The sequence below is a fragment of the Atta colombica genome, unplaced genomic scaffold (assembly GCF_001594045.1).
Source record: "Atta colombica isolate Treedump-2 unplaced genomic scaffold, Acol1.0 scaffold1, whole genome shotgun sequence".
In the NCBI taxonomy this organism is placed as follows: Eukaryota; Metazoa; Arthropoda; class Insecta; order Hymenoptera; family Formicidae; genus Atta; species Atta colombica.
In genome coordinates this window covers 5,420,086-5,433,985 of record NW_017259183.1, presented here as the reverse complement: position 1 = coordinate 5,433,985, position 13,900 = coordinate 5,420,086, and the positions used below count along the sequence as shown (strand labels likewise).

The window sequence follows — 13,900 nt, the reverse complement described above, 5'->3', positions numbered from 1 at the left end:
TATATATATATATATATACATTTATATATTCACGAATAGTGTGATGTGAGTATAAAGTATGAAAAGTAGACATATCTCCTAATTGACATAGCTTATTAGTCTTTTAACGATTACGTAGTAAGTGGCAAATTTATTTCGTGGGCATTCCAAGTAGGCTACAACGCGATAAATCATCAAACCTCACGGAGGCCAAAATTTTTCTTCGCTCCTCTATTTTGCAGAATATTAATCTTTACGCGGTATACCACTTTTCTCGTCATGTACGCAGCGTGAGTATTCGCAGCGACGAACGCATGGATCCCATGCACTGCTCCCGGGTCACGACAAGTATAATAAATATGTTCCTTCCTTGTTTTTAGATGGTTGAAAGGAGAAAGAGGGATGATACGAGGCAGGCGAGAAAAATCGAGCAGACTGAACGGCCCGAGATTGCGTGGCCAGGCAACATCAATTTTGAGGGTGATTCCCAGCGGTGTCGGAAGAGCTCCGAAAATTTCGAATGCTCGCGTAATCGAGGAGCCTCCTCAAGTCGAGTGTATAAAGATGCTCTTACTTGAGAATACCACCGCTACCTCCTTCTCTGACTGTCTTCGTCTTTCCTTCCTTCTCTCTTTCTTCCACGCTTTCTTGTTTCTCGGCGTTCCTTTCGACCGTCGTTTTTTTTTCCATCGTCCGCGTAATGATACCCACACGCTCTCGCTTGGTAATAATATTAATGGCTTCGTGTACCCAGAGACCATCGGAGGTTCAGCAAAAGGAATCGTGGAGATCCCTTACGCAAAGAAGCTCATCGTAGCAAAAAAAGCAACCTCCGAATGCTTCGCCGGGAATTATACGGAAAGCGTGGATTCGCGCGAATTAACATTCGCTTCTCGTTCATTCATAAAAGATTTGTATTGCTATTTCTAATAAACCTTATGCGACTTAATCGCAGGTAATCGAAAGACTCTGGAAATTGCTGTGATATGATCATGGAATCATCTAATAATCATTTCAGTGTTATCGTATATTCAAATTTTTACAAGACTTTTTAGAGGAAACTAATTACGCTTAGAGCTTATAGAGTCTCTTAAATCATAAAATAGACGATTAAAGGGAAGTCATAAAAATTTATAATCTTGTTGTATATATAATTACACGAAAGATTAGATTTTTAATGCATAATATTTTAACGATATATTTTTGTTTTCAATTATATATGTATATTAAACTTTATTTATATTATGCTCGATAGAAAATGATTGAAAGAAGCAACTTGAGAGATAATAATAAATTATATTTTTTAATTAAAGTATTTTGATATGCTTGTTTTTTATGCATTAAAAATGATTTAAAAATGATTAAAAATTAAATTTGATGATTTTAACTGAACTACGATATGAACATGTATTAAAAAAATGATCAAAAGTTCTTGCATTAACATATGCAAAATAATAAAGATAGCATTTTAATCACAATAATATTATATACACACATGTATGTGTATATAGTACATTATTATGTTAAAATACACATATGTCCAAATATGATTAAAATAGTATATATATATATATATAGTTTTGTACCAGACATTCACCAACATTAAATGAAAAATAATATTACATGATTTATTCGATTTGACAGAAATAAGATGAGGAAATTAATTTATCAGTCCTGAAATCGGTATCATATCAAAAAAACTCACGCGTATTATCAATGGTTCAGCTTAATTAGCGATTTATTCTGAATAGGTAGCGACCGGTTGCGTACGCAATCAGCATAAATATCTATCATGTCTGTAATCCATAGAGCCATCGATTACCGAATGAATCGATCGCCCATGTATGCTTGATCGGGTAAGACGCATGCCTAGCTATTTTATTTTCATCAGTTTGTACTTTCAATATAAGAAATGTAAAATAAATTCAAAATAAGAAATTTAAAATTTGAAATAAAAATTAGCAAACACTTATTTTTAAATACAACTATTTAATCAATTATATTGTAGTATGTAAAAAAAAGAGGAGAGAGAGAGAGAGAGAGAGAGAGAGAGAGAGAAAAGTTTGATAAAATTAAAAAATATTTTAAATAATGAAATTCGCAAACTATTCAGTAAAATTTTAAAGACTATACACACTTGTATTAAATGATTTGAATTTATTTTTGATCTTTTTAAGTATATTAAAATTCAATTTTTAACGTTGCTTGAAAATTATCTTCTCAAAACGAGATTTAATCTCGTCGATTATTGAAAGTCCGACTTGATCCAACTTTACCGCGAAAGAGTCGTTAAATATTATACTTTCCGCGAATCAACTCTTCGCAAGCTGCGTCATTAAAGTGCCGTTTACTGACAGAAAATCGCTAAACGCCTCCAATGTCGTTGAGCCACCTTGTTTTCGCAGCATTCCCTAGATTCTTTACGCTTCGCAAAAATTTCAAAAATAACGTTCGGATATGCGCTAAGGAGATTTTGCAATACAAATCATAATTATTGTGTAATAAAACGATGGAATTTATATCAATAATTATTTTTAATAAAAATTATTTTTTAATACGTTCTTTAAGAACTGTGTTTTAAATTATTGCGCTATTTACAGGAAAGTGATTCACTATAAACTATACACTAAAATGAAAAGAGAAAAGACAGCATAAAATATACAAATAACAAATGAAAAAAAAGTGAACTGTAAAGGACATGCTTATTAAATTCTTTAAATTTTTTTTTATTCCTGAACTAGACTGCACTAAAACTCTTTTTCTCGCTTTCGTCAAATATCAAACATATATTTATCTCATTTTAAGTTCCAAATATGTTCACAAGTTTAGCCACGGAAAACATTAATTTTTTTACAATTATTAAAAAAGATTTAAATAATTTCTGTTAAATTTCTGTTGAAAATTGATTATCTGTATCGTTAACTGTTATCATGTTATTATGCATGTTACCTTAATAAGCAAAATATTGAATTTTTTATATAACTAAATAAACTTTTTTTCCTTAAATACATGTATTTCGGTACTAGATTTGGCTTATAATGATATGATGGTGGCACAAATCTTTTGCATATCTCTTAAAAGGAATCTTACAAATGTTGACAGAAGTGTTTAGAAATTTCGAAGAAACAATATTTTCGCAATTTAGATAGTTAGATCGTTTACACAATAATTATGCGCATTTTTACGAGACAGCTTCTTCCAAGAGATTTTTATGCATAGTGGCGATTAGCATGATTAGAATCGAGTAATTCCTATGGTAATTCCACAAAAAATGCCTCTATCAATGAAACGAAAATCATGCTTGCCAGATTTCGTCATCAAAGAATCGATAATTAGATTAATCTTTAACAAGCGAAATTTCTTAAACTCCTAGATCTTTTTTATCTCCTAGATCCTTCGTATGCAAAATGGCAAATAATTAAAAAATTTTATATTTTTTCCAATAAAATAATTTTTGTTTATTCTTAGTTTATGTCTCAGTTAATTAATAAGCAATTAGAACATATTAAAAAATTTTTTTAAGAGATCACAAAGAACAAATAAAGTATCATTTTTTTACAGCTTTACAGCTTAAGCGTCAACTATGTATTTAATATTACGGAAAATAGATACAAATGACGCAATTTAAATAACGTTTTACTTATAATAATGATTTAAATAAAGTATATACTCGTTTATTTTTATTATGCATACACATTTGTCAATATATTGCAATAGTGAAATATATCAAGATCATTTTTTATTTTTACCCCCGTGCAACTAAATTATTATTTTAAAACAAAAAGATATTTTAAAAAATGCAAGCCGAAAGAAAATATGGTACAGTAATTGCGCACAAATATTAACGTAATATGCGATTGGATTTGACTCTGCGTTCGACGATATCCGAATAACAAAACCTATGTATTATCCAGGGCATTAAACTTGTCAATTAGTTATGTAGCAGATTGCAGCTGCTATTTATATTATATATGACGATCCAATGTACAGTACGACTTGAATGTACACAATAGAAATCCGGGTTCGTTTGTGTCATGCATTTAGTACGACCAATATGAGAGGATTAAAATTATGCGATTGGTACGCGATAAATCTGCCAATGCCAGAAAGTTGATATCGGAATCGTATAAATTATAAGAAGAGTATCTTAATCGAATTAAGAAGTCTTGTACGTGAAATACCGTCACAGATAATATATCTTGCTCGTTGTTTAATTACAATACTGTTTAAATCATTCCTGAATAAAATGGACAAAAATCGATTGGAAATAAAATATACCTATAATATTGTTATTGTTTATATTAATACATTATTTATAGAAGTTTTTACAATAATAAATTATTTATCTATGTAGTTTCTGAAAATGAGTATAAATAAACATTCCCTGTCATATTTAAATTATTAAATGTTCCGTTTCTAATTTTTGTCTAAAATTTTTTTAGAAGCTTTGTAACAATTATACATTTTTTTATCGCCTGTGTACTTTCTAAAAATAATTATAAAAATTTCATATCTTTTATTTACATACATTTATAAGTTATTAACTTTCTAATCTAACAAAAATTTTAGTTATTCTAAATAAAAAAGAGAATTATTTCGTTCTTCAAATCAAAATTTGATATCGAACACAATTTCGCTAACTGTAAGTTATTTTCCCACGCTCTAGATATGAAAAAGAATTTTACATTCAACGTTACGTTTCATCTATTCGCCAATAAATGTATTAATGTAATTAAGTGCCAGTACATACATGTACACATATAAATTACGATCTACTTGATTCTACGAATGTTTTGAAGCATATTCTTTGATTGGTCAGTTAAAAAAATTCTTTTTTCTGTTGATTGATCATTCAAATATTTCGAAACATTTATGCCAAGTGGAACGTACTGGTAATATCCCTATAATTTCAGCAATATTGTTACTTCTTATGTTCATTTCTACCAATATAGATTAACTTTAATCTGAATTTAATTTATTCTTTAATCTTGTCTAATTCTTGAAACTAAAAGAAGATAAAAAACAATTTAAACCAAAAGATCCAAGTTAATCTACATTGATAGAAACCAAAGTAAAAATCAGGATATCAGGCCTGGTTTTTTTTTTATTTGCTAATTAACTTGTGATTAAGCTTAACCCGATGATACTGTAAAATGTAAAGATTGTATTTTTCTATCTATGCATAATAATTAAACTAATAATTATGTATAGTAAATAAGTTTTAAAGTTATACTATTAGTTTAGTGATTAATCATAGCTAAAAAAATACAATTTTTTACACTGTCATCAAGGTAAGTAAGGTTAGATTAAATCTAAATTACGAGTTAATAATGAAAAATCGAATAACTGTATGTTTTGCTTTAGATAAAATTTTTTGTTCGATGGGATACAAAATCGATGTTGATCATGAACATCAAAAGACGCGATTAATCACGATCGAATTATCGCGTGGCATCAAGGGAATCACTTAAATTCGTCAGATTCGCTACGCGAAATTTGTTTACGACAGGCGAACAAAATTCGAAGAATGACGAGCGGCTGAAGCGGCTTTGATAAACGTGACAATGAATGTCCGAATATTGTAGGCAAAAGAGGTTACCTACCTTCAAGTTAACGCATCATCACGCCGTTCTCTCAAATAAAAGGTCGTTCTCTCGACTCTCGATACGTTGAACGATATTTGTCGAACGAATAAACACAACAGGCCGAAACATCGAGAAACGAATCTTCAAACAAATGTCAAATTGACGGAACGCAACGGGCCGGATATCAACGAATACCGAGATACGCGGTAGATCAATCGGTACACCGAGACAATTGTCCGTTGTTAGATTCGACACTCCCGGGATTTGTTTGTAAGCGGAATCACAGATTTTCGCGCAGAAAACACAGTTTATCTACAACGCATTGGTGATGCGTGCCACACTGTCAAACGTCAAAATTGATTGGCGGTTGCGAAATCGGTCACGTGACCGCGTTCAATATAGAAGTCTGTTTTTTATTGGTGCATTCTGAAGTACAAGTTGAAGTGAAACAAACCTATATTTGTTTCACTTCAACTTATTGCACTATGTATATATATATATATATATATACTAATTCGGAAAGTGCGATAATAAGAAACAGACCTTAGGTCTGTTTCCTGTAGCCTGAACTTGTGTATTTTTGAAACTTAAAGTGAGAAAGGTGTATGTTTGATATTTGAAAGTGATGAAGAGAGTTCTAGTGCAGGAACAGAAAGCACTCATGTATTATCTATACATTTCGCGCCTTTATTTAATCTCTATATGGTATGTAGAAACTTATTACAGACGTTGTTCTTTCGTTTTCTGTGTTGGAAAAAAATTTGCGTCGAATATAACACATTTTACTCAAACTTTAGTGTTAATTTAACATAACAACATACGAATATATTTGAAAACACAGATACTGTATAAAAGATTGTATAAAAATAAATAAAGAGGTAATGCTGTACAGTTTGTAAACAAACAATTAGAGTATATTTTTTTAGTTTAATTAATTTAGTTTACGATATGTTAAATTTCATTAATATTTCATTGAATATGTTAGACACATTCATTCATTTATCTTAGAATTTACGTTTTAAAACATTATTATTATTTTAATTCTTACTTATTCACTTATTCATAAATTATATCATCTTGACACCAAGAAATATTAAACATCAATTTAATATAAAATTTTTGAATAACATAATTCACATCTGTTCAATTAAATTCAACTTTCCTATGTATAATAAAATAAATCAAGAACAATAATATTGTAAAACTAATAAATAAGGTATTATACTTGATTATTGATTCTATTAAAATTTTTTAAATTAATATTGTGCGTTCATTTGCATTGCACGTAATTTTTTATGGATAATAGAACCAGCTTGGATTAATGAAATAATCTATTAAAGTTATCAATATTTTTATTTGCTAACAAAACATTCTACCATTTTTTTTTCTACAACAACCGAATAACTTATATTTTTATAACAATAACAGAATATCTTTCTTTTAATTTTTTTCATACAAATACCTATAATATTTGTTTTTAGTTCTAGCGTTTTTACCTCGTTATTTCATTTTATTAGAGTGCTTTGTCTACCGTACGCACGTGTTGTCGAATCAATTTGCCAAATGGATAAAAAAGAGGGTAAGAGTGCAAAAAGGCGAACTTGATACACGACGAGGATTAAAAGAGATAAGCGTCGGCAGAGATAGAATGAATAAGTGCAAAAATTGACCATGTTACGTGTACAAGAAAGAGGGACGATGCGAGACTGATAGAAAAACAGAGGGAACCCATGGCCGCACCCTGATTTCACGCATATGATGAGTCGTGTAGGCGAAAATGAAACGGCGAATTCAGATTCTTAATCTAAGCACGCAAATGCGTGAAATCGCTCGACGACGTGGTTAAAACTAATTTATTGGCTTTTTTTCGTGCACGGATATTCCCTCTCTAATTAATAGATTGTTAACTGAGAGACATTGATATCATCACGCTGAGAAGTAATTGAAAAATTATTTGTACTAACTTAACAAATCGCATCTTTGCGTTAGTTAAAAATCTTTTCATATTTCGTATTTTTACAATTAGAGAACAGTAAATCAAATTTTTTTCTCGAAAATACACTCTATTTATCAACTGTGATAAAATTTTCAACGAGCATAATATTTAATTGAAAACTATTCTTGATCGAATGAGATCACATTCTCTCATAACTCTTTGCAAACAATATTTTGACAAATTGAAGCTAATTTGAAATTTGATTATAAATAATAATATAAGAATGAATTAATTAACATTTTGTGATTTATAAAACAATATTTATAACCAATGTTTATAAAACAATAAAATTTGCCATTTCATAATTATTGCTTTCCATAATCATTCCATAATAATAATAATAATTATTATTATTATTATTATTGTTATTATTATTATTATTATTATTATTATAACAAAACAATTTTCCTCTTTACTTTAATGATTTACATTTATTGTCTTGCATCAAGTTTCATTGTTCCGCAATCGCAGCGTAAAGGCAGAGATGCTTTTCTTCGTGCCTCCTTTACGTATATCATAAATCATGTCTGGTTTAGGATCGTATATCGTAAAATCATTGTGAAAGTTTCCGTATCAATTTCTCAGCGACACACGATTCCCTTGTCTAAGTAACTGTTATACGTATAAACGACACATCACTGTCACAAGCTGCTCGATAATCCCAGCAATAAACTCAGCTTAGCCCGTACGTGTGAGTTCATTTCGAACCCGTTTACCAGAACAAGAATCGAACTCGTTTATATCAGAGTATGAAAATTGCACGCAACGTCGATCCGGAAACATAATCGCCCGCGGATTATATAATATAATAGCGATAAATATCTGCAATCGATGGTGCTAGTCTGTGCGAGCAGTAATAAATATTCTTAGCTTAATATTATTCTCTTCCTTTACATGTCACGTCCACAGATGGAATCGATGCGAGACTCACTCACGGTACACAGACGGGTACGCGTCGCGATCCTTGCCATACTCAAAGAGTGTCCCTGAGAAGAGAGAGAATGAGGGTGTACGTGGTACGTATCTCCTGCTACATACGAAGGTGATTATATTAGTATCGAGGCGTGCACGCCTCGAGTATCTACCGGGTGGTCCTCGAGATAGACGCGTAAAGCAAAATGTCAAGCTCTCGATCTTCCACGAACAATCGATCATTTCAAGTTGCATCATTGACCATACGAGGTGATCGTACGTGATGCATCGTCAAGATGGGCACCGTGCGCGCGCAGACCGAGAATACAGATAATTCGCCTCCCACTTCCGTATCTTACGTTCGTTACGCCGTTAACCTGATTAATGATAATGCGGAGCTAAGAGGAAATCATTTTTCTTGCTCCTCGTATTCGTAGTCGATTGGAGATCAAAGGATGCGTAAACGGAGATATAATTTCGGCAGGCATGACGTCGAGCAGCAGCAGCTGCCGTCGAGATTTTATATCACGATAAGCACTTATTTATTTCAACCACAATTCCTATCATTAATATCGATAATTATTATTTAAAAGCGATCTTTTGCCACGTCTCGTTTGATGTAAAAATTGTTACATATATACAATTTTCGAAACGTGATTGGAGATTAAGGAACGCTTGTTTAATTAATATTATCTCGTTTCTTCTCTGAAAAATATTTTTATCTACTTAATATAATTAGATGCAGTTAACACATGCAAATTATAAAGCATGCCAATTAAATTTTGTTCGTAAATAAGTAAAGTAAGTCCTAATGATATCTTTAAATAGATATTTCGTTATCAGCGATTCCATTTTCACTATCTGTATCCTGTATACGACTGCATATTACTCAGCATAAGTTTTCTCATAATTAGATATAATTATTCGTAGTTTTAATGGAATGCAATTTTATAGACAATTTTTGTAGACACATAGTTTTTTTTTGCAACACTATATACAAATATCAGGATATTTCATATAATATCAGGTGATACGTCCATTCATTTCTACGAATACTTAGAGAAAAATTATATTTAAATTGAAAAATTCGTTTCTTTTGTTGATTTTTTTTTTAAATTGAAGTGAAAATATTTAAAAAAAAAATAAAAATTTACTTAATTTCAAGAAAATAACGTTTAAATAAAAAAAAATTTATTTATTTCAAAAAATGATGTTCAAATCAAAGAAACTTTTCTTTAATTCTATAATAATTTCTGTATAACAACACAATGCACAAATTTTTTTTATTCAAACAATATTTTTTTTAATCGATGAAACTTTTTTCTGGGTAAGATTCATATGCACCCAGAGAAAGGTTTCTTCGATTCAAAGAAATGTTTCTTTGCTATATGTACGATTAAAGAAAAAAATTTCTTTGATTTGAACATCATTTTTTTAAATCAAAATCAATTTTTTTGTTTGATCTCAAGAAACGTTTCTCCGATGAGTGTAATAATTTCGCATTATAATATGAGTCAATTGATAATGCATTTCAAGTCTACGCACATTAAATAATCAACGTTAATCAAGTTACAAAAACGTACATCTTGTAACACGACTTGTCAACACGTGGCGATTCTTTTTCTTGTTCCCACTCAAATTGTTCGAACTTCTTATATGTGTTATCATGACGATATATAATGATTTCAATGACAGAAAACATATGTTCTCACTTTGCTTTAATGCGGCATAAAAATGTTGATCATCGTTCGCGATATATGTATGGACATTTTCTAATATAATTTCAATTTCAGTTTACGTATAGTTAATATTGAGCTATTTCACGGAAAATACAAATTATTAGTCACATTTTTAATTAAAAATTATGATTATATACCACACACGTCTAATATTCATTATTAATCTAGAAAGCGAACAAGTTCAGTTTTTCTTTAAAAATCGTTTATATTTATGTAATAGACTGTTCAATATATTCATAAAATTATAATTTCCAGTTTTACTGCTGATAAATTGAAGTGTAAAAGTATCGTTTCAATAAAATGGTCGATTTACACAAACAACAAAATTAAAAACTACATCACGTATGCAAAAATAAAAGGAGACGTATGTCAAAGTTGTGACATAATCTAAAAATGTTTGAACCGGATGGAGTGAAGGTTGATACCTGGGGCATTTATCCAGCGATAATAATATGGACCATGCTAATGTCAAAGCTGATCTCAGATCAGGCCGCTATTCAGATCGCTACAGTTTATAGCATATCGCTCGGTCGGAACAAGAATTATCAATACATATACAAGATTATCGTTGCACGCGCAATGCTTAGCATTTTATCTCTCAGGCAGTCGCCTTCTGACCTAATAAGTTCATTTTCTAATTTTATTGTTTCGTTTAACAATGAAAGCTATTCAGTAAGAAAAATACAAAAATTCTAATGGCATTTTATACAAAAATCAGGAAAATGATAAAAAATTAGCAAAAAAAAACTAGAACTAAATCAGAAAACTGTATATTTAATATAAGTAGCTTGTTGAATTAATTATTAGAATATTTGAAATTCAATAGCAAAGAGAAGCTTAAATTTTTTTTTTATATGAAACAAATTGCTTTTTTTTTCTATTTTCTCACATTTCTTACGCTCTTGCTGAATAAAGAAGTTTTAGAAAAAAGCGTTAATAAATAAATTAATTAATTAATTCGATACGAATTACTTAGAAATTAATTTAAAAAATTATTAAAGTAATATGAAAAGTATTATCGTAGTTAATATATGTTAAACTTTAATATTTCATATAATTGCAATAAATTGTAATCACGTAAAATTTATTTCGATCTGGAACGTGACTATAACGTCGCTATCCAGCGCGGTGACACATTCTGAAAACTATTCCAGCAGGGCGGAGCAAAGGTTGTGGTATCCCTGGGGCATTTATTTAACGATATTGCTACGGTCCGAGCTAATGTCAAAGTCGATGCCGTGCCCAGGTCTACTTGGAACGTCGTGCGGCACGTATTATGCTGCCTAGCCGAACGTGAATTACCGTTGCATGCGAGAATTATCGCTTCCTTGGCTTTTAACGAGAGAAATTTACACAATCATTATTGTCATCCAGGAAGAGATGACAAATTCGTGCGATAATTTAACAGTATCGTACCGTAATGTTGTGAAATCGCTCGATTTATCGCTACGGATAAAGGTCTCAATTTCGAGGAATACAAAATTGATAAAGTTTAAAATAAAATGCTTTGCATCCTATCTAAAATGCGTATAAGTGAACGTTTGACTGTAGCGTTTTTTTTTTTTTTTTTTTTTTTTTCATATAAAATGTTACGAAGAACTCTCTTTCTCAAGCATAAAAACATAATAAGTCGACTTTTCAAGATCTCTTTAGCCTTTACGTTGTAAAGCCAATTACATTCAACATTTACAGTAATTGTATATAAATCATAATGCACTGTTTGATCAGAGACGCATTACTATCGAGCGTATAAATCCCCCTCAAGCATTATGTCTTTTTACCGCGTGGCCTTGATTATGGACGCGTTGTGTGCTTCAAACATCGCAACATACTTCGTGCACCTAATAGACATCCTATTAACTGTAGGTACATTCGAGCCGAGAATTTTTCTAAGACGGCAAGCCTCTAATGTGATTCCGCTCTAATAGAATAATTCCTCAGCGCATTAGTCAGGCCGCGGCTCTAATCGTGATTGCAGAATTTATACCGGAGCTCGTATTAGAGAGAGAGAAAGAGAGAGAGAGAGAGAGAGAGAGAGAGAGAGAGAGAGAGAGAGAGAGAGAGTAGAGAGCGTGTGGAGAGCGGTACGATAATAATTGAATTAAGTGAATGTCGCTTAATGATACTCATTACATTACCAAGCCGATTACCAAAGCGATCGTGATCACAGAGAACACATTACGGAATGCTATGGAAGCAGATCTCGGGTAATAAAGTTTCGCGGCGTTAACATCGGTTTTATCTCAATGTATCGCACGTATCATCAGCTATGCGGAGATTATACGTGGTCTAAACTTGCGAGAGATAATTCACTCGTTCAATAATAAGCCCGCTTGATTGGTGGAATCGACGATCGTCGATGTCTACATGAAAGATCTAAGTGCTACTAATCACAAGGAAAGCGATGTATAATAAAAAAGAGTGAACGATCGCAGAATTGTAATTGTATAATAACTTCTTGTACCCGACATTTTGCAAATAAATGGCATTAGTTTCCTAGTAAATTCTAGGTGTTCTAACGTCTCTTTCTGTGCCACTTTCCATCTTCCACCCGTCCCTGAAGCACTATTTATCCGCTAGATAAATAAGAGGGAGATATTCTCGCGTTCGCATAACCGCGAGAATATCTCTTCGCAAACGGCGCACGAGGGATGGGATTTACGAAGTGTACAAGCGCCAGCGGAAGCGCGAAGCAACAATGAAACACTCCATTGCGCCTGGAATCCACAACGTCGCCCATCGTCGTAATCTACGCAAACGAGAGGTCGGGAGTAAGAGCGAAAGGTCGAGGGCTGGAGAAAGAGAGGAAAACGGGAGGAGGGGAGGGGTAGGGGGGAGGGGGAGAAAGAGACAAAGAGCGAAAGACGGAAGGAGGGAATGGAGAAAGTGGGCGATCATTTCTTCTTCGTCGGGAAAAGAGAAGGGCGCGCACCCGGCAGGAAACGGACGCACGAATTAATAATGGCTACTTGTATCTTCTCTTCTCCGCCCCGATTCTTCTCCCTCGGCAGCAACCGTTTTGCGCGGCCCGCACGAGAGGCAAAGTATGAGTCGGACATATGTAGTTTTCTGCATCGCCCCGCAGCGCGGTCGCTTAATGGCCGCGGTAATGCAACGTGATTGCCCGTTTCACGGAGCATTACGTGGAAAAACACACGTTGCGACGGGCGAGACTCACGCAAATGACACACGTACGTGCACGAGTTAAGCTACGATCCGCGGAAGCCGAAGGTAGCCTTGTTCATCTAACGTGGGACCTCAGGACGAAGAGATGGAAACAAGCGTATGGAATAGTTGGGAATTAGATCTTGTTTGAAAAAGTACAAACACGATTATATGTTTCGAACGTCGAAATTAATCGGTCGGAGACACAAATCTTACAATTTGCGAAAAATATTTTGTTACTCTGTATCATATTTATTAAAAAGAATTGTTTTTGTTAGGAAACTTTGGAAAAAAAATATTGTTAACATATTCTATAATAAAAGATTTTCTCAGAAGAATTAATTAAACAGTCTTAATTATTATATGTGTTTTCTTTCCAAAATTTTCTGATGAAATAAATAATTCATAAAATTATTTACAGATTCTTATTAGTGTTGGATTATAAATATCCTTCTAAGATACCTATGGGCATCGATATTGTTTGGCAATTTAATTACTATAATAGTATTATAATACCGTTAGAA

The 13,900-nt window shown here is 32.1% G+C and overlaps 1 protein-coding gene across 1 annotated transcript in view; it reads right to left on the bottom strand.

Moving 5' to 3' along the window:
- LOC108688191 (UPF0489 protein C5orf22 homolog) overlaps positions 1 to 13,900 on the bottom strand; it is a 581,071-nt gene that overhangs the window by 171,863 nt on the left and 395,308 nt on the right. The window lies entirely within an intron of this gene.